The sequence below is a fragment of the Rutidosis leptorrhynchoides genome, chromosome 8 (assembly GCF_046630445.1).
Source record: "Rutidosis leptorrhynchoides isolate AG116_Rl617_1_P2 chromosome 8, CSIRO_AGI_Rlap_v1, whole genome shotgun sequence".
Taxonomy (NCBI): Eukaryota; Viridiplantae; Streptophyta; class Magnoliopsida; order Asterales; family Asteraceae; genus Rutidosis; species Rutidosis leptorrhynchoides.
The window spans coordinates 294396717-294418992 of NC_092340.1; positions in this window are offsets into that span (position 1 = coordinate 294396717).

Consider the following 22276-nt stretch of genomic DNA (forward strand, 5'->3'; position numbering starts at 1 on the left):
TAACAAACAAAATAATTAAGTTATTATTACAATGAATGTATGTAAATAGATATATAATATTATTATTATGAATTTATATAGATATATAAATAAAAGATTTCTATTAAAAACTAATGTATTGTAACCTGTATAAAATATATATAAATATTAAATATTAAAAATAAATAGTATAAAATTAACAACATATTAGATTTAATCATATAAATAGTTATTATAATATTGTTATTAATTTCAATATTAGTGTTATTAGTAATATATATATATATATATATATATATATATATATATATATATATATATATATATATATATATATATATATATATATATATATATATATATATATATATATAATCTATAGATACGAACATTAGTCAGTATTATTATTATTACCAATACAAGTATTAGTTACCCTTTATTATTATTATTATTATTATTATTATTATTATTATTATTATTATTATTATTATTATTATTATTATTATTATTATTATTAATATTATTATTATTATTAGTATTATTCATTAGTATTAAACTTAGTATTTTAATAAGATTTTCATTTATTGTTATTATCATTATTATCATATTACTATTATCATGATTATTATTATTATTGTTATAAAAATATTACAATTTATTAGTATATCTTTAATAATATTATTATCATTTTCATAGTTAATATCATTATTATTATTTATGATTATAATTATTATTAATATAATTATTATTATTATTATTATTATTAATTATATATTTATTATTAATGTTTATAAACTATAAAAGTTAAAACAGATAACTACAAATTTAATTGCAAATCATGATCTTTAAATTGTCTGCAAATCTTTACCAGTCCATCTCATTCAACAGGAATCAAATCCAGGTGGATAGCAATTGTGTTATTTTTTTATTTTTTTATTTTTTTTATATATCCTCGTGATTAAATCTGTCGACTTCAATGTTATTATAAACGATCAATTCAAACTGTATCTGGTATCACACGACCTTGCAATATCGAATATCAATTACGTTTCCTTTCAACAGTTTTAATTTATCTTATTTTTTTTAAAAAAGGGAAGAACACTAAATATCCTCTGTTCGTGTAACTTTTTAGCAAGAACTCGAATTTGGATTTAATTATAAAATCCTTAAATGCAGTTATGTGAGAAATCATTTACTTAAACTATCTGAAAAACCTCAATCGCCAATTTTTATTATCGAATTCAAATTTTGAGGTCAAAGTTTTGGTTTCCAAAGTCAACCGAAGTGTTCATCGTAAAATTTGAACTAGTTTTGATGTTTGCAGTTAAATTAACGATTGAGAAAGTTTCTAGGATTTATTTTAAATGTATTTCATGTTTTAACTTTTGTTTAAAACTTCCTAAAAATCGAAATCAAATTTTGGGTTTTTATTTTTATTTTTTTTCCTCACGAACGAAGCATCAGCCATTTTACTCTTTTAAATTTTTTTTGTTGTCTATTAAACACACGAGTCGACCTGTCTCAATTACAATTATAAACAAGTAATTTTTTGCTGTTATGATTCTGTTCCTGGTCGACTACAATCGTGAAGAAGAAGAAGAATACAGTTAACGAGTTATATAACTCAATAGGTTATATTAAAACAGAAAAGCAGGTTCAGTTAAGTGGTTAAGAGAGGTGTCGGGGATGCGTGAGGTCTCGGGTTCAATTCCCGGCATGGACTGTTATTTCTCTTTGGAACTCATTTAATTGAGGTAGTTTTTTTTTTCTTTTATTTTTATTATTGTTACTTTTATTATTACTTTTATTATTGTTATTATTATTATTATTATTACTAAAATTATAATTATTATCATTATTAGTGTTATAATTTTAGTTACTATCATTATTACTAGTATTACCGTTATTATATGAAAATGGTGATTATTATTATTATTATTATTGTTGTTGTTATTATTATTATGACTATTGATTATTGTTATTACAAGTATTATAATTATTATTATTATTACCATGATTACAAGTAAAATGAACACTATTGTTATTATTAGTAACATTATTAATGTAATTGTTATTATGAATTTTATCATTTAAGTATTAATTATTATTAATAATATATTTATTAATGACTAATATAAGCATTATCATTATTACTATGTAAACACAAATACTAAGATTAAAATTATTATCATTTTGTTATTAAGTATCACCATTATGTATTATTAATGTTATTATTAGTATGTTAATATTTACTTGATACAAGTATTATTACGATTAGAATTATTATTATTATTATTATGAACACAATACAAACTATTATTCCTATTATTAATATTAGCATTAGTATCATTTTAGACTTATTATTATTAACAAAAGAATTATATTTAGGATTACCATTAGTAACAAAATTGTTATAATAATTATCAGTATGTATTATTATAAAAGTTATTATTTTCATTATCATTATTATTAATACTAGTATTATTATTATTATTATCATTATTATTACTTTTATCACTACTAATATTTTCTTAGTATTATTAAAATACTGATTTAACAAACAAATGATATATATATATATATATATATATATATATATATATATATATATATATATATATATATATATATATATATATATATATATATATATATAACATAGCAAACTTAATATCTTAATTAGTTAAAATATATATAATTAATACACAGAACATATAAGTTATTAATATAATAAACGATATAACTAAGAAAGTTATATATATTTATTCGATTACGATTATGTGTATTAATATATATATACACAAATGATATAGGTTCGTGAATCCGAGGCCAACCCTGCATTGTCCAGTTGTTCAGTATAGTCATATGTATTTTTACTACAAAATATATTAGGTGAGTTTCATTTGCTCCTTTTTTTAAATGCTTTTGCAATATATATTTTTGGGACTGAGAATACATGCGCTGCTTTTATAACTGTTTTACGAAATAGACACAAGTAATCGAAACTACATTCTATGGTTGAATTATTAAACCGAATATGCCCTTTTTTAGTCTGGTAATCTAAGAATTAGGGAACAGACACCCTAATTGACGCGAATCCTAAAGATAGATCTATCGGGCCCAACAAGCCCCATCCAAAGTACCAGATGCTTTAGTACATCGAAATTTATATCATGTTCGAAGGAGGATCCCGGAATGATGGGGATATTCTTATATGCATATTGTGAATGTCGGTTACCAGGTGTTCAATCCATATGAATGATTATTTTTGTCTCTATGCATGGGACGTTTATTTATGAGAAATGGAAATATGAAATCTTGTGGTCTATTAAAATTATGAAATGATTATTTATGATAAACTAATGAACTCACCAACCTTTTGGTTGACACTTGAAAGCATGTTTATTCTCAGGTACGAAAGAAATCTTTCGTTGTGCATTTGCTCATTTTATAGATATTACTTGGAGTCATTTATGAAAAGCACACAGTCGCAACGTTTCCACATCAACAGTTATATGTATCCAATTTTGTATTTATCGATGAGATTAAAAGATAATATCAAATGATTGAATTATGATTACATGTCTCTATTATGAAGTCCACTTTGAATTAGGAAACCTTTACTTTTTAACGGTATTCGGAATAAATGGAAAAGTGATTTTCAAATAAGGACAAAGTATCACTTATCTAGTGTCAGACAAATGTTAGTGGAGAATCGAATTTCATACTACTTGATTGACCTATTTTCAAACGTGTAAAAACGATTTTCAATATAATAACTTTTTTATTAAAATGTCTTTGTTAAATAACGAAAGTGGAATATTAATTGTTTGATATATAAACGTGTATTGAAAACGTGTTTATATATATATATATATATATATATATATATATATATATATATATATATATATATATATATATATATATATATATATATATATATATATATATATATTATACGATAGTATCACTTGTCATTTGATTCGATCAACATTCAGATATATCATTTAGAAAGTCTAAGGAAATCAAAATAAACGTTGGTGCATAAAGGAATTAAATCAGATTAAGTTTTAAAGCGTAAACGTTATATGATTTTCGATCATGTAAATGATCTTAAAATTATACCTTGAAATATAATTAGTTTTGAGAAGTTAAATAGTATGTTATTAGATAAATATTTCAAACATATGTATTATGTATAAGATTATAAATTTTAAATATATATATATATTTTTAAATTAGTCATACAACGTTTTGATTTAAACTAATATTATTAAAATATATTTTGACAAACAACGAGACTTTGATTTATAAAAGGAAATGACAAAAATACTCAAAATATTAGGTGACACTTTGAGTGGGTTAGTTTTTCATTAATTTAAGTCAAGTTATTAATAAGGGTACGAGTCACAAAACGTAAAAGGCTAGTTTTCTAAACGTACGAAAGTGCGCTAGAAAAACCGAAAGTGGTACATGAGTCGTGAGACCACGACCGTGTCATTTTTGTAAAAATTATATTTTTACCATGAGCGTAAATATAATATTATATTTAATTAATTCTAAAGATTAAATATAATATATATTAAATAATATATATAAACTACGTATCTATGTAATATGTAAATCAAAATATGTCGGCAACTTTTGTAATGCGTTTGTGAGCTGGAAACATTCTATGGTTGGGGTTGGTGGGAGAAGTATTATAAAACGAGTGATTCTTGGTTTCAGTTTACATTCCATCCATTTTCCCATCTCAAGTACTCCGTAAATCATCATAATTATATTTATATTATTATTATTATTATTATTATTATTAGTATTATTAATATTATTATTAAGTATATTATCATTATTAATAGTATTAGGAGCGATATTATTATGTATTAAACATAAAATACTACGACGAGGTTCTGCCCGCGTGATGTCCAAAAATGAGTTTTTCGAGTATGATAGGGCTAAGGAAATTAAGGGTTATAGCTATGGAGATGATGGGTATGGTTCATGGGTATGCTCATGAGGTCAATCTAGTATTTATTATCTACGTTGCGTCTACGTACCTTTCCTGCAATATTGAATCTCAATATTGATACGTAAGCACTCATAATTTAATTTTTACATACTAATAGGGTATCCCTGACTAGTGCTCGAGAAAATAGGATTATGCATGCTTGTATATTTGATATTGCCCTTAGATAGGTTATGTCGAATCTCGAATTAATTACACCTACGGTTGAGATAAGGTATAAGATATGCATGTCCTTGGAAAGCTAGTGAAAAATTAAGAACTTTTTCTTTAGATACCGAATGGTTTTGACGGATGGATTAGAAGCTATAGTCAATTGAGTTTTTGTATTATTAATAAAAATGATTATTATTAACGTCGTCATTATCGTCGTTCTAGTTTTATCTAATTATTATTATTATTACTTATTATTATTATTATTATTATTATTATTAAGACTATCATTAACAATAAAAAGTATTATCATTAAAGATTATTATTCTTATTATTATTACTGTCGTTATTATAGTTAAAAGTATAATTAATATTATTATTATTATTATCATTAAAAATAGTTATTAGCATTATCATCATAATATTTATTATCATTAATATTACTATAATAAGAAATAGTAGTAGTAACACTTAATTAATATATATATATATATATATATATATATATATATATATATATATATATATATATATATATATATATATATATATATATATATATATATATATATATATATATATATATTATCATTAATATGAACGTGATATAAAAGACGATTTAAAAGCTATTAAATGAATCGATTAGGAAATAATGGGTATGAGTATCATGATGAAATTTAAAATATTGTAAGATATTAAATTAGATAAAATTATCATTTTTATCATTACTATTATTAAAAAAAAGTATCGTAAATATTAATGTTATTCTAATTAAAATTATCATTTTATCATATCATCATTCTTAGTAAATTTAAATATTAATATTTTATTAATAGGATAATAATAATTATTTTTACAAAATAATATAACTTTTACTTATTATTATTATAGATATTATTTTATCAAATAAATATGTGATTCAAACATATTTTACTACGTGTAATAAAATTAAATTAATAATACCTATTATATTATCTTTATGATATTAATTAAACTTTATAAATTTATTACTTAATATGTATAAAAGTATATTTTATTATATAAACTGTTAATATAAAATTTTACTTATTAATAAATGAATTATTCTAATAAATCTTTTAAAAATGTTTAAATATAAAACAACGATATTTAAATTATATAATAATTATGTATAAATTCTAGAAATCATTTTGAGTCAAACTAGCTTTCGTTAACTTTTGTATATTAGTCTCGAGCATTAGGATTGTGGTACACTATGACATAACCTAAATTGTTAGACAAATATTGACCAACATATAAATATATATAATCAATATAGGTTCGTGAATCCGAGGCCAACCTTGCACTTGTTCAATGACGTTATATGTATTTTTACTACGAAATACAGTATGCGTAAGTTTCATTTGCCCTTTTTACTCTTTACGTTTTTGGGCTGAGAATACATGCAATGTTTTAATAACTATTTTACAATATTTATATGCGTGAGTTTCATTAATCCCTTTTAAATGCTTTTGCAATATATATTTTTGGGATTGAGAATATATGCGCTGCTTTTATAAATGTTTTACGAAATAGACACAAGTAATCAAAACTACATTCTATGGTTGAATTATCGAAATCGAATATGCCCCTTTTTATTAAGTCTGGTAATCTAAGAATTAGGGAATAGACACCCTAATTGACGCGAACTCTAAAGATAGATCTATCGGGCCCAACAAGCCCCATCCAAAGTACCGGATGCTTTAGTATTTCGAAATTATATCATGTCCGAAGGAGGATCCCGGAATGATGGGGATATTCTTATATGTATATTGTGAATGTCGATTACCAGGTGTTCAAACCATATGAATGATATTTTTGTCTCTATGCATGGGACGTATGTTTATGAGAAATGGAAATATGAAATCTTGTGGTCTATTAAAATTATGAAATGATTATTTATGATAAACTAATGAACTCACCAACCTTTTGGTTGACACTTGAAAGCATGTTTATTCTCAGGTACGAAAGAAATCTTTCGCTGTGCATTTGCTCATTTTATAGATATTACTTGGAGTCATTTATGACATGTTTCTAAAGACGTTGCATTCGAGTCGTTGAAGTTCATTAGAGATTATTATTAAGTAAATGACAGATTAGGTCATTTATAGTTGGATATTATGAAATGGTATGCATGCCTGTCAACTTTCGATGTAATGAAAGGTTGTCTTATAAAAATGAATGCAATGTTTGTAAAATGTATCATTTAGAGGTCAAGTACCTCGCGATGTAATCATATGTTGTTGTATTTGTTCCTATGGATTGGGACGGGTCGCTTCATGTGGTATCAGAGCGGTGGTCTTAGCGAACCAGGTCTGCATTAGTGTGTCTAACTGATAAGTCGTTAGGATGCATTAGTGAGTCTGGACTTCAACCGTGTCTGCATGTCAAAAGTTTTGCTTATCATTTTAGTCGAAAATCATCTACCTACCATCATTAGGAAATTACCTGATTATTATTCTTTGGTCTAGACGCGTTTTCTTGCATTTAATGCATAATAGTGTATAGACGAAATCTTATCCTGGCATATCTGTTACTGTGAACTTTGACTGACTTTTTTTCAAAGATTCCTCCATAATTTATGGGATTTTGGTAATATATATACATATGTAAATTATGTATTGAAGAATACCAAATCTAACTCTTATAAGCTATTTCATATCAACATTCATTCCCTTGATCATACGAGATGGATCCCTCAACCAGTTCAAATTCCTCAGATTACGACAGCTATTCCGATATGGATTTCCATTCGAGCTCTGAAAACAGTGTGGCCGGAATGGATCAACCAATCAGCCATCATCTATTCTGGATGAAATGGGGATGGGTTCGTAGCCTCCTCAATCATTGGCGACAAGAAGAAGGTCATCCCTTCCATCCACCCCATTGCCCTCTTGGCGATGAACCTGAAGCACTTACCGGCGAACCTGTTCGAGAAACCATTTTCTCTCTCATCTCCAGAGTATCTCGTCACGATTATATACTACATCAAATTCTAGATTATATGTATCCGCTCGTCCGAACTGATAATCACCCCGGTGTGATAGAAGAAGTCAACGAGCTTCGCGCTCGGGTAGTGGCTTTGGAGAATACAGTGCGAAGGTTACAAACACCATCAGCAGCATCAGTAGCATAACTAGTACCGCCAGTAATATCTACATCGCAAGCCTCAATACCCTAAGCATCAGCAGCATCACCGGCATCAAAGGTATCACCATCATCGACATCAACTGGATCATTATCACCACCAACAATCACATCCGCATCACACGCCTCAATATTCCAATTTCGGATATCAACGTCACACACACCACAACAATCAAGAAGTACCAATAACAACAAACGATGAAGTATTGATTCATAACTTCATCAGAGAAACATCTTGCGGTGATTATGTAATCTCTAAAATCTTAGAGATTATTTATCTCGAGCTTAACCATAAACCAGATGAGTGAACAGAGATGATAGAGAGAAGAATCAAAAACCCTGACAAGAATGGTGCGCGGCTTACAAGCTAGACTTGTTTTACCAATAGCATCAGCAGTACCCATAGCCTTACCAACAAAGTCCGTGCTGTCAACATCATTAAAATCGTCAGCATCTCTAACATCACAAGTTTCGCCAGTTCAGGAATCACTGTGGAAACCATTACGAATCAACAACGAATATATTGTATCAACGAGTTATGAATTATTAATTCATTCTTTCCAAAGAAATTATATATATATATATATATATATATATATATATATATATATATATATATATATATATATATATATATATATATATATATATATATATATATGAATTCTGAAACTATAATAAACCTTTCGTACTAAGCTATTAAGTATGAATTAAAAAAGGATAGATACTACTCGTATAAATTCATATTACTAATATGCTATGATGTACATCCATCAATAACAACTTAACCATCGTTAACTACAAATCTCTGTTTCAACTTAATGAATTTTATAAATCAAGTGTATCATTCAATAACATGTTTGATTTTACACTTTCATCTGCGATGCACTCGAAACTTTCTAGAAAACATCAATTGTACATTGTGAAGTTCACAAGAATCCTTCAAGCGTCAACATCCTTCACTGAGGAATATCAATAAAAATAAATATTAAAGTATTGACTGCATTAGGGAAATACTCCGTGAAGATTATGTAATCCCTAATGTTTTAGAGATTATTCATTTCTAATTCAAGCCGAAAGTCAAATGAGCTTAATATGATTTTAAACTCATTGAATCTGTATTACATCTGAAGAAAATATACTCACATATATTTTCATAAAGACTGTAATAAAAATTCTTGTTCAAAACATTATTTGTGAAAAAAAAAATTTAACGGGTAGGTAATACCCGAGAGATATTTAAATTCGCAATTAATATGTTACATTCTTTGAATCTGATTCAGCAATCACCAACTGTATCCACTACTCTCTCAACAATATACATTCTTTCGTAAAAATCAAGACAACTATTCTCATCCAAATTTAATTACCTATTCTGATTATGACAAATCAAAATCCAACCCAAGATTTAACAGAAGACATCACTCTTAGAATTCCTACATCTATCAAAGTCATACTTTGAATTCAAAACCGTGACAGAACATCACTTCTATTTGTAACACTCAGAATTATATGAAAATCATTCGAGATTCAGGAAGATTTCATCATTTGGATATTGACTATGACAATCTGTATTTAAAACCCTTCGAAATTTCGAAAGACACTTCAAATAATGAACAATCGAGATGATGATCCAACCACACATTACACGAAGTCTTGTACCTGAAAAACTATCGAAACCAAAGTCATAGTTTAACACGTACCGCGTCGAATTCTTTAGCATTTATTAGCAAAAACAAACTTTACGATTCCCTTCAAAGTAGCCAATTTTGTCACAGCTCCAGCAAGTCAACTTCGACTTTTCAGTCGGACCAGTCTTATTATAACCCCGATAGATACGTTGCCCTTTCGCCATTGTTAATGGGGAACCTTTCATATTACACCACAATAGCAGAGAAGTTAACAACAACTTCATTGATCAATGGTTCAAGTCTCTTCGAAAAATAATTATATTTGTTCGTAGGAACTCGACCGTACATTCACCTGTATCTTAAACTGACGTGCCAATCACCAGGGAATTAGCAATCAGTATTTTGAATTCCGTAGCGTCTCCACGCCAACAGTTATACCTATAATGTCTACCTCCAAGACTTACAGATTTCGAATGTGAAGTTTCTGAAAACACCCTGGACTGCGAGCCAGTTTTCTAAATACTAATGAAGCAGCAAAAACTGTAAACGACCTTAACAGTAAAAAGTTTGATGATAAAGAATAGCGTGTCGGTAAAGCTTAGAAAAAGAGAAGATTTGGAACTGAAAAACGGATTGAGCAAAGTATGAAAGAGGCTGTGGATAAATCACAAGGACTGAACCTGCTTTCAAAGGATCCAAATGATTCAGTGTCTGCTGAAATCGTTAGCAAACACGTTACCCCTCATTCTAAACCTTCATAGACAGATATTCTTCATCATCATCTTAGCTTAAATATTATAAGGTATCTTCGTATCTTCCATTATACATATTCTCCATATCTCTAGAGATATTTTCGCAACTATTCTTATCTGAAATCATCTATCTCTCTGTAATATCTACAACATAAAAGAAACTGTGTTAGTTTCTAAATTCTGAAAAATTCGAATATGAATGTTTTTGAAGTAGTGTTGGGAACTGATGCATGAGTTAGTATAATATAATGACACTTGATCAATGTCATTATATTACCGTAATTCATGCTGAGTTCTAATGGAACGTGATGATTCACATAACATACCGTCATCATGTACCATTTACACGACTCTTACATTCTATCTAATCTCTAAACATATCAAGAAAATATTTTTTGATGATTCGGTCTTTTCCAGGGTATTCTGGTAATTTGACAAATCAAGATCGTACCCTTTCAAATTCCTTCTTAGAACATTAACAATGTTCATTCCGAAATCCATAAGTGCTAATTCTGGACCATTACAAGAGCTATTTAATCGCAAGAAGAAGAAACGAAAGGACAAAGCTACGAAATAGAAATTTGGGGTATAAACCGCAGCAAATAGAAGAGAGCATTAACTGTGGATGACAATGATTATAAAACACAGAAGCAGGGACATCGAGGTATGAGGGAAGATATGAAACCCAACAACCACCCAGAAACTATAAACCGTATACGTCAATACATATAGCGAAATAAAGACACGGAAGAACTAGAAACACTATAAACCCAAGAGTAGTGTAAAAGTAAATAGATTCTTCCGGTGGCAGATTAAAAAGAAGAATGACAGATATGAAAGTTAAGAGTATATCAAGGATCAGAATGGGATGGAGCATATTGATGAATACTTTAAAGTATGAATTGAGGGAGAAAGAATGGAAGGTGTGAGTTGTAAGGAAACGAAGTGGGTGGATTTATAGACAGAGCAATCGAAGCAGATTATCGCGTATAACCAAAGAGGATCCTAATCTCCTTAATTACCGATGAACCAAATCTTATTATGAAGATTTCTTCTAAATTCCCTAAATTCCAGAAATCAATCATAACTACGTCATCGGTTAAAACGAGTATATTTTTACTCATCTCACTCTTTTGTGATAGCTTCATTTATATTCTTCGCGTAATCGAATCATTTTATCTACATTACTCAATGATGATAAAACTCTATTTATGATGATAAAACTCTATTTATTAACTCATATTCGTCAGGAAAACATTCTTATAGTTAGCCATGACGACCTCGATCAAATTTCGGGACGAAATTTCTTTTAACGGGTAGGTACTGTGATGACCCGGAAATTTCCGATCAAATTTAAACTTTAATCTTTATATGTAGCTGACACGATAAGCAAAATTTGGAACGTTGAGTCTCGAAAGTTTTGAAATCTATATTCATATAATCAAATATCCTTTGACCATGCCTGACGATTCATGAACAATTATGTGTAAATAAATATATATACATATACATATGTGTGATTTTTAAATTGAGATATATTAATAAAACATTGAATGGATTAGTTGATATGAATATAAGCTATGAGATCTATTTTATGAACTTGGAAATGTTATCAAGGTATTGAATGAATAATACTTTACATGAACGTATTTTTCGGTATAAGTTTATTGTATTTATCGATGAGATTAAAAGATAATATCAAATGATTGAATTATCAGATACATTGAATTATGATTACATGTCTCTGTTATGAAGTCCACTTTGAATTAGGAAACCTTTACTTTTTAACGGTATTCGGAATAAATGGAAAAGTGATTTTCAAATAAGGACAAAGTATCACTTATCTAGTGTCAGACAAATGTTAGTGGAGAATCGAATTTCATACTACTTGATTGACCTATTTTCAAACGTGTAAAAACGATTTTCAATATAATAACTTTTTTATTAAAATGTCTTTGTTAAATAACGAAAGTGGAATATTAATTGTTTGATATATAAACGTGTATTGAAAACGTGTTTATAAAATATATATATATATATATTATACGATAGTATCACTTGTCATTTGATTCAATCAACATTCAGATATATCATTTAGAAAGTCTAAGGAAATCAAAATAAACATTGGTGCATAAAGGAATTAAATCAGATTAAGTTTTAAAGCGTAAACGTTATATGATTTTCGATCATGTAAATGATCTTAAAATTATACCTTGAAATATAATTAGTTTTGTGAAGTTAAATAGTATGTTATTAGATAAATATTTCAAACATATGTATTATGTATAAGATTATAAATTTTAAATATATATATATATATATATTTTTAAATTAGTCATACAACGTTTTGATTTAAACTAATATTATTAAAATATATTTTGACAAACAACGAGACTTTGATTTATAAAAGGAAATGACCAAAATACTCAAAAGATTAGGTGACACTTCGAGTGGGTTAGTTTTTCATTAATTTAAGTCAAGTTATTAATAAGGGTACGAGTCACAAAACGTAAAAGGCTAGTTTTCTAAACGTACGAAAGTGTGCTAGAAAAACCGAAAGTGGTACATGAGTCGTGAGACCACGACCGTGTCATTTTTGTAAAAATTATATTTTTACCATGAGCGTAAATATAATATTATATTTAATTAATTCTAAAGATTAAATATAATATATATTAAATAATATATATAAACTACGTATCTATGTAATATGTAAATCAAAATATGTCAGCAACTTTTGTAATGCGTTTGTGAGCTGGAAACATTCTATGGTTGGGGTTGGTGGGAGAAGTATTATAAAACGAGTGATTCTTGGTTTCAGTTTACATTCCATCCATTTTCCCATCTCAAGTACTCCGTAAATCATCATAATTATATTTATATTATTATTATTATTAGTATTATTAATATTATTATTAAGTATATTATCATTATTAATAGTATTAGGAGCGATATTATTATGTATTAAACATAAAATACTACGACGAGGTTCTGCCCGCGTGATGTCCAAAAATGAGTTTTTCGAGTATGATAGGGCTAAGGAAATTAAGGGTTATAGCTATGGAGGTGATGGGTATGGTTCATGGGTATGCTCATGAGGTCAATCTAGTATTTATTATCTATGTTGCGTCTACGTACCTTTCCTGCAATATTGAATCTCAATATTGATACGTAAGCACTCATAATTTAATTTTTACATACTAATAGGGTATCCCTGACTAGTGCTGGAGAAAATAGGATTATGCATGCTAGTATATTTGATATTGCCCTTAGATAGGTTATGTCGAATCTCGAATTAATTACACCTACGGTTGAGATAAGGTATAAGATATGCATGTCCTTGGAAAGCTAGTGAAAAATTAAGAACTTTTTCTTTAGATACCGAATGGTTTTGACGGATGGATTAGAAGCTATAGTCAATTGAGTTTTTGTATTATTAATAAAAATGATTATTATTAACGTCGTCATTATCGTCGTTCTAGTTTTATCTAATTATTATTATTATTATTATTATTATTATTAAGACTATCATTAACAATAAAAAGTATTATCATTAAAGATTATTATTCTTATTATTATTACTGTCGTTATTATAGTTAAAAGTATAATTAATATTATTATTATTATTATCATTAAAAATAGTTATTAGCATTATCATCATAATATTTATTATCATTAATATTACTATAATAAGAAATAGTAGTAGTAACACTTAATTAATATATATATATATATATATATATTATTATTATCATTAATATGAACGCGATATAAAAGACGATTTAAAAGCTATTAAATGAATCGATTAGGAAATAATGGGTATGAGTATCATGATGAAATTTAAAATATTGTAAGATATTAAATTAGATAAAATTATCATTTTTATCATTACTATTATTAAAAAAAAAGTATCGTAAATATTAATGTTATTCTAATTAAAATTATCATTTTATCATATCATCATTCTTAGTAAATTTAAATATTAATATTTTATTAATAGGATAATAATAATTATTTTTACAAAATAATACAACTTTTACTTATTATTATTATAGATATTATTTTATCAAATAAATATGTGATTCAAACATATTTTACTACGTGTAATAAAATTAAATTAATAATACCTATTATATTATCTTTATGATATTAATTAAACTTTATAAATTTATTACTTAATATGTATAAAAGTATATTTTATTATATAAACTGTTAATATAAAATTTTACTTATTAATAAATGAATTATTCTAATAAATCTTTTAAAAAATGTTTAAATATAAAACAACGATATTTAAATTATATAATAATCATGTATAAATTCTAGAAATCATTTTGAGTCAAACTAGCTTTCGTTAACTTTTGCATATTAGTCTCGAGCATTAGGATTGTGGTACACTATGACATAACCTAAATTGTTAGACAAATATTGACCAACATATAAATATATATAATCAATATAGGTTCGTGAATCCGAGGCCAACCTTGCACTTGTTCAATGACGTTATATGTATTTTTACTACGAAATACAGTATGTGTGAGTTTCATTTGCCCTTTTTACTCTTTACGCTGAGAATACATGCAATGTTTTAATAACTATTTTACAATATTTATATGCGTGAGTTTCATTAATCCCTTTTAAATGCTTTTGCAATATATATTTTTGGGATTGAGAATACATGCGCTGCTTTTATAAATGTTTTACGAAATAGACACAAGTAATGAAACTACATTCTATGGTTGAATTATCGAAATCGAATATGCCCCTTTTTATTAAGTCTGGTAATCTAAGAATTAGGGAATAGACACCCTAATTGAAGCGAACTCTAAAGATAGATCTATCGGGCCCAACAAGCCCCATCCAAAGTACCGGATGCTTTAGTACTTCGAAATTATATCATGTTCGAAGGAGGATCCTGGAATGATGGGGATATTCTTATATGTATATTGTGAATGTCGATTACCAGTTGTTCAAACCATATGAATGATATTTTTGTCTCTATGCATGGGACGTATGTTTATGAGAAATGGAAATATGAAATCTTGTGGTCTATTAAAATTATGAAATGATTATTTATGATAAACTAATGATCTCACCAACCTTTTGGTTGACACTTGAAAGCATGTTTATTCTCAGGTACGAAAGAAATCTTCCGCTGTGCATTTGCTCATTTTATAGATATTACTTGGAGTCATTTATGACATGTTTCTAAAGACGTTGCATTCGAGTCGTTGAAGTTCATTAGAGATTATTATTAAGTAAATGACAGATTAGGTCATTTATAGTTGGATATTATGAAATGGTATGCATCCCTGTCAACTTTCGATGTAATGAAAGGTTGTCTTATAAAAACGAATGCAATGTTTGTAAAATGTATCATTTAGAGGTCAAGTACCTCGCGATGTAATCATATGTTGTTGTATTTGTTCCTATGGATTGGGACGGGTTGCTTCACGTGGTATCAGAGCGGTGGTCTTAGCGAACCAGGTCTGCATTAGTGTGTCTAACTGATAAGTCGTTAGGATGCATTAGTGAGTCTGGACTTCGACCGTGTCTGCATGTCAAAAGTTTTGCTTATCATTTTAGTCGGAAATCATCTACCTACCATCATTAGGAAATTACCTGATTATTATTCTTTGGTCTAGACGCGTTTTCTTGCATTTAATGCATAATAGTGTATAGACGAAATCTTATCCTGGCATATCTGTTACTGTGAACTTTGACTGACTTTTTTTCGAAGATTCCTCCATAATTTATGGGATTTTGGTAATATATATACATATGTAAATTATGTATTGAAGAATACCAAATCTAACTCCTATAAGCTATTTCATATCAACATTCATTCCCTTGATCATACGAGATGGATCCCTCAACCAGTTCAAATTCCTCAGATTACGACAGCTATTCCGATATGGATTTCCATTCGAGCTCTGAAAACAGTGTGACCGAAATGGATCAACCAATCAGCCATCATCTATTCTGGATGAAATGGGGATGGGTTCGTAGCCTCCTCAATCATTGGCGACAAGAAGAAGGTGATCCCTTCCATCCACCCCATTGCCCTCTTGGCGATGAACCTGAAGCACTTACCGGCGAACCTGTTCGAGAAACCATTTTCTCTCTCATCTCCAGAGTATCTCGTCACGATTATATACTACATCAAATTCTAGATTATATGTATCCGCTCGTCCGAACTGATAATCACCCCGGTGTGATAGAAGAAGTCAACGAGCTTCGCGCTCGGGTAGTGGCTTTGGAGAATACAGTGCGAAGGTTACAAACACCATCAGCAGCATCAGTAGCATAACTAGTACCGCCAGTAATATCCACATCGCAATCCTCAATACCCTAAGCATCAGCAGCATCACCGGCATCAACGGTATCACCATCATCGACATCAACTGGATCATTATCACCACCAACAATCACATCTGCATCACACGCCTCAATATTCCAATTTCGGATATCAACGTCACACACACCACAACAATCAAGAAGTACCAATAACAACAAACGATGAAGTATTGATTCATAACTTCATCAGAGAAACATCTTGCGGTGATTATGTAATCTCTAAAATCTTAGAGATTATTTATCTCGAGCTTAACCATAAACCAGATGAGTGAACAGAGATGATAGAGAGAAGAATCAAAAACCCTGACAAGAATGGTGCGCGGCTTACAAGCTAGACTTGTTTTACCAATAGCATCAGCAGTACCCATAGCCTTACCAACAAAGTCCATGCTGTCAACATCATTAAAATCGTCAGCATCTCTAACATCACAAGTTTCGCCAGTTCAGGAATCACTGTGGAAACCATTACGAATCAACAACGAATATATTGTATCAACGAGTTATGAATTATTAATTCATTCTTTCCAAAGAAATTATATATATATATATATATATATATATATATGAATTCTGAAACTATAATAAACCTTTCGTACTAAGCTATTAAGTATGAATTAAAAAAGGATAGATACTACTCGTATAAATTCATATTACTAATATGCTATGATGTACATCCATCGATAACAACTTAACCATCGTTAACTACAAATCTCTGTTTCAACTTAATGAATTTTATAAATCAAGTGTATCATTCAATAACATGTTTGATTTTACACTTTCATCTGCGATGCACTCGAAACTTTCTAGAAAACATCAATCGTACATTGTGAAGTTCACAAGAATCCTTCAAGCGTCAACATCCTTCACTGAGGAATATCAATAAAAATAAATATTAAAGTATTGACTGCATTAGGGAAATACTCCGTGAAGATTATGTAATCCCTAATGTTTTAGAGATTATTCATTTCTAATTCAAGCCGAAAGTCAAATGAGCTTAATATGATTTTAAACTCATTGAATCTGTATTACATCTGAAGAAAATATACTCACATATATTTTCATAAAGACTGTAATAAAAATTCTTGTTCAAAACATTATTTGTGAAAAAAAAATTTAACGGGTAGGTAATACCCGAGAGATATTTAAATTCGCAATTAATATGTTACATTCTTTGAATCTGATTCAGCAATCACCAACTGTATCCACTACTCTCTCAACAATATACATTCTTTCGTAAAAATCAAGACAACTATTCTCATCCAAATTTAATTACCTATTCTGATTATGAAAAATCAAAATCCAAGCCAAGATTTAACAGAAGACATCACTCTTAGAATTCCTACATCTATCAAAGTCATACTTTGAATTCAAAACTGTGACAGAACATCACTTCTATTCGTAACACTCAGAATTATATGAAAATCATTCGAGATTCAGGAAGATTTCATCATTTGGATATTGACTATGACAATCTGTATTTAAAACCCTTCGAAATTTCGAAAGACACTTCAAATAATGAACAATCGAGATGATGATCCAACCACACATTACACGAAGTCTTGTACCTGAAAAACTCAAGAAACCAAAGTCATAGTTTAACACGTACCGCGTCGAATTCTTTAGCATTTATTAGCAAAAACAAACTTTACGATTCCCTTCAAAGTAGCCAATTTTGTCACAGCTCCAGCAAGTCAACTTCGACTTTTCAGTCGGACCAGTCTTATTATAACCCCGATAGATACGTTGCCCTTTCGCCATTGTTAATGGGGAACCTTTCATATTCCACCACAATAGCAGAGAAGTTAACAACAACTTCATTGATCAATGGTTCAAGTCTCTTCGAAAAACCATTATATTTGTTCTTAGGAACTCGACCGTACATTCACCTGTATCTTAAACTGAAGTGCCAATCACCATGGAATTAACAATCAGTATTTTGAATTCCGTAGCGTCTCCACGCCAACAGTTATACCTATAATGTCTACCTCCAAGACTTACCGATTTCGAATGTGAAGTTTCTGAAAACACCCTGGACTGCAAGCCAGTTTTCTAAATACTAATGAAGCAGCAAAAACTGTAAACGACCTTAACAGTAAAAAGTTTGATGATAAAGAACAGCGTGTCGGTAAAGCTCAGAAAAAGAGAAGATTTGGAACTAGAAAACGGATTGAGCAAAGTATGAAAGAGGCTGTGGATAAATCACAAGGACTGAACCTGCTTTCAAAGGATCCAAATGATTCAGTGTCTGCTGAAATCGTTAGCAAACACGTTACCCCTCATTCTAAACCTTCATAGACAGATATTCTTCATCATCATCTTAGCTTAAATATTATAAGGTATCTTCGTATCTTCCATTATACATATTCTCCATATCTCTGGAGATATTTTCGCAACTATTCTTAACTGAAATCATCTATCTCTCTGTAATATCTACAACATAAAAGAAACTGTGTTAGTTTCTAAATTCTGAAAAATTCGAATATGAATGTTTTTGAAGTAGTGTTGGGAACTGATGCATGAGTTAGTATAATATAATGACACTTGATCAATGTCATTATATTACCGTAATTCATGCTGAGTTCTAATGGAACGTGATGATTCACATAACATACCGTCATCATGTACCATTTACACGACTCTTACATTCTATCTAATCTCTAAACATATCAAGAAAATATTTTTTGATGATTCGGTCTTTTCCAGGGTATTCTGGTAATTTGACAAATCAAGATCGTACCCTTTCAAATTCCTTCTTAGAACATTAACAATGTTCATTCCGAAATCCATAAATGCGAATTCTGGACCATTACAAGAGCTATTTAATCGCAAGAAGAAGAAACGAAAGGACAAAGCTACGAAATAGAAATTTGGGGTATAAACCGCAGCAAATAGAAGAGAGCATTAACTGTGGATGACAATGATTATAAAACACAGAAGCAGGGACATCGAGGTATGAGGGAAGATATGAAACCCGACAACCACCCAGAAACTATAAACCGTATACGTCAATACATATAGCGAAATAAAGACACAGAAGAACTAGAAACACTATAAACCCAAGAGTAGTGTAAAAGTAAATAGATTCTTCCGGTGGCAGATTAAAAAGAAGAATGACAGATATGAAAGTTAAGAGTATATCAAGGATCAGAATGGGATGGAGCATATTGATGAATACTTTAAAGTATGAATTGAGGGAGAAAGAATGGAAGGTGTGAGTTGTAAGGAAACGAAGTGGGTGGATTTATAGACAGAGCAATCGAAACAGATTATCGCGTATAACCAAAGAGGATCCTAATCTCCTTAATTACCGATGAACCAAATCTTATTATGAAGATTTCTTCTAAATTCCCTAAATTCCAGAAATCAATCATAACTACGTCATCGGTTAAAATGAGTATATTTTTACTCATCTCACTCTTTTGCGATAGCTTCATTTATATTCTTCGCGTAATCGAATCATTTTATCTACATTACTCAATGATGATAAAACTCTATTTATGATGATAAAACTCTATTTATCAACTCATATTCGTCAGGAAAACATTCTTATAGTTAGCCATGACGACCTCGATCAAATTTCGGGACGAAATTTCTTTTAACGGGTAGGTACTGTGATGACCCGGAAATTTACGATCAAATTTAAACTTTAATCTTTATATGTAGCTGACACGATAAGAAAAATTTGTAACGTTGAGTCTCGAAAGTTTTGAAATCTATATTCATATAATCAAATATCCTTTGACCATGCCTGACGATTCATGAACAATTATGTGTAAATAAATATATATACATATACATATGTGTGATTTTTAAATTGAGATATATTAATAAAACATTGAATGGATTAGTTGATATGAATATAAGCTATGAGATCTATTTTATGAACTTGGAAATGCTATCAAGGTATTGAATGAATAATACTTTACATGAACGTATTTGTCGGTATAAGTTTATTGTATTTATCGATGAGATTAAAAGATAATATCAAATGATTGAATTATTAGATACATTGAATTATGATTACATGTCTCTGTTATGAAGTCCACTTTGAATTAGGAAACCTTTACTTTTTAACGGTATTCGGAATAAATGGAAAAGTGATTTTCAAATAAGGACAAAGCATCACTTATCTAGTGTCAGACAAATGTTAGTGGAGAATCGAATTTCATACTACTTGATTGACCTATTTTCAAACGTGTAAAAATGATTTTCAATATAATAACTTTTTTTATTAAAATGTCTTTGATAAATAACAAAAGTGGAATATTAATTGTTTGATATATAAACGTGTATTGAAAACGTGTTTATAAAATATATATATATATTATACGATAGTATCACTTGTCATTTGATTCGATCAACATTCAGATATATCATTTAGAAAGTCTAAGGAAATCAAAATAAACGTTGGTGCATAAAGGAATTAAATCAGATTAAGTTTTAAAGCGTAAACGTTATATGATTTTCGATCATGTAAATGATCTTAAAATTATACCTTGAAATATAATTAGTTTTGAGAAGTTAAATAGTATGTTATTAGATAAATATTTCAAACATATGTATTATGTATAAGATTATAAATTTTATATATATATATATATATATATATATATATATATATATATATATATATATATATATATATATATATATATATATATATATATATATATATATATTTAAATTAGTCATACAACGTTTTGATTTAAACTAATATTATTAAAATATATTTTAACAAACAACGAGACTTTGATTTATAAAAGGAAATGACCAAAATACTCAAAAGATTAGGTGACACTTCGAGTGGGTTAGTTTTTCATTAATTTAAGTGAAGTTATTAATAAGGGTACGAGTCACAAAACGTAAAAGGCTAGTTTTCTAAACGTACGAAAGTGCGCTAGAAAAACCGAAAGTGGTACATGAGTCGTGAGACCACGACTGTGTCATTTTTGTAAAAATTATATTTTTACCATGAGCGTAAATATAATATTATATTTAATTAATTCTAAAGATTAAATATAATATATATTAAATAATATATATAAACTACGTATCTATGTAATATGTAAATCAAAATATGTCGGCAACTTTTGTAATGCGTTTGTGAGCTGGAAACATTCTATGGTTGGGGTTGGTGGGAGAAGTATTATAAAACGAGTGATTCTTGGTTTCAGTTTACATTCCATCCATTTTCCCATCTCAAGTACTCCGTA